Source organism: Cherax quadricarinatus, chromosome 76 (assembly GCF_038502225.1).
Source record: "Cherax quadricarinatus isolate ZL_2023a chromosome 76, ASM3850222v1, whole genome shotgun sequence".
In the NCBI taxonomy this organism is placed as follows: Eukaryota; Metazoa; Arthropoda; class Malacostraca; order Decapoda; family Parastacidae; genus Cherax; species Cherax quadricarinatus.
This window is the reverse complement of record NC_091367.1, coordinates 3,981,604-3,982,503: the sequence shown is the minus strand read 5'-3', so window position 1 is coordinate 3,982,503 and position 900 is coordinate 3,981,604.

Genomic DNA, 900 nt, shown 5'->3' with positions numbered 1-900 from the left:
TGTTGAAAATAAGAAAAAGTTTTGGAGTGAGATTAACAAGTTAAGAAAGCCTAGAGAACAAATGGATTTGTCAGTTAAAAATAGGAGAGGAGAGTTATTAAATGGAGAGTTAGAGGTATTGGGAAGATGGAAGGAATATTTTGAGGAATTGTTAAATGTTGATGAAGATAGGGAAGCTGTGATTTCGTGTATAGGGCAAGGAGGAATAACATCTTGTAGGAGTGAGGAAGAGCCAGTTGTGAGTGTGGGGGAAGTTCGTGAGGCAGTAGGTAAAATGAAAGGGGGTAAGGCAGCCGGGATTGATGGGATAAAGATAGAAATGTTAAAAGCAGGTGGGGATATAGTTTTGGAGTGGTTGGTGCAATTATTTAATAAATGTATGGAAGAGGGTAAGGTACCTAGGGATTGGCAGAGAGCATGCATAGTTCCTTTGTATAAAGGCAAAGGGGATAAAAGAGAGTGCAAAAATTATAGGGGGATAAGTCTGTTGAGTGTACCTGGTAAAGTGTATGGTAGAGTTATAATTGAAAGAATTAAGAGTAAGACGGAGAATAGGATAGCAGATGAACAAGGAGGCTTTAGGAAAGGTAGGGGGTGTGTGGACCAGGTGTTTACAGTGAAACATATAAGTGAACAGTATTTAGATAAGGCTAAAGAGGTCTTTGTGGCATTTATGGATTTGGAAAAGGCGTATGACAGGGTGGATAGGGGGGCAATGTGGCAGATGTTGCAAGTGTATGGTGTAGGAGGTAGGTTACTGAAAGCAGTGAAGAGTTTTTACGAGGATAGTGAGGCTCAAGTTAGAGTATGTAGGAAAGAGGGAAATTTTTTCCCAGTAAAAGTAGGCCTTAGACAAGGATGTGTGATGTCACCGTGGTTGTTTAATATATTTATAGATGG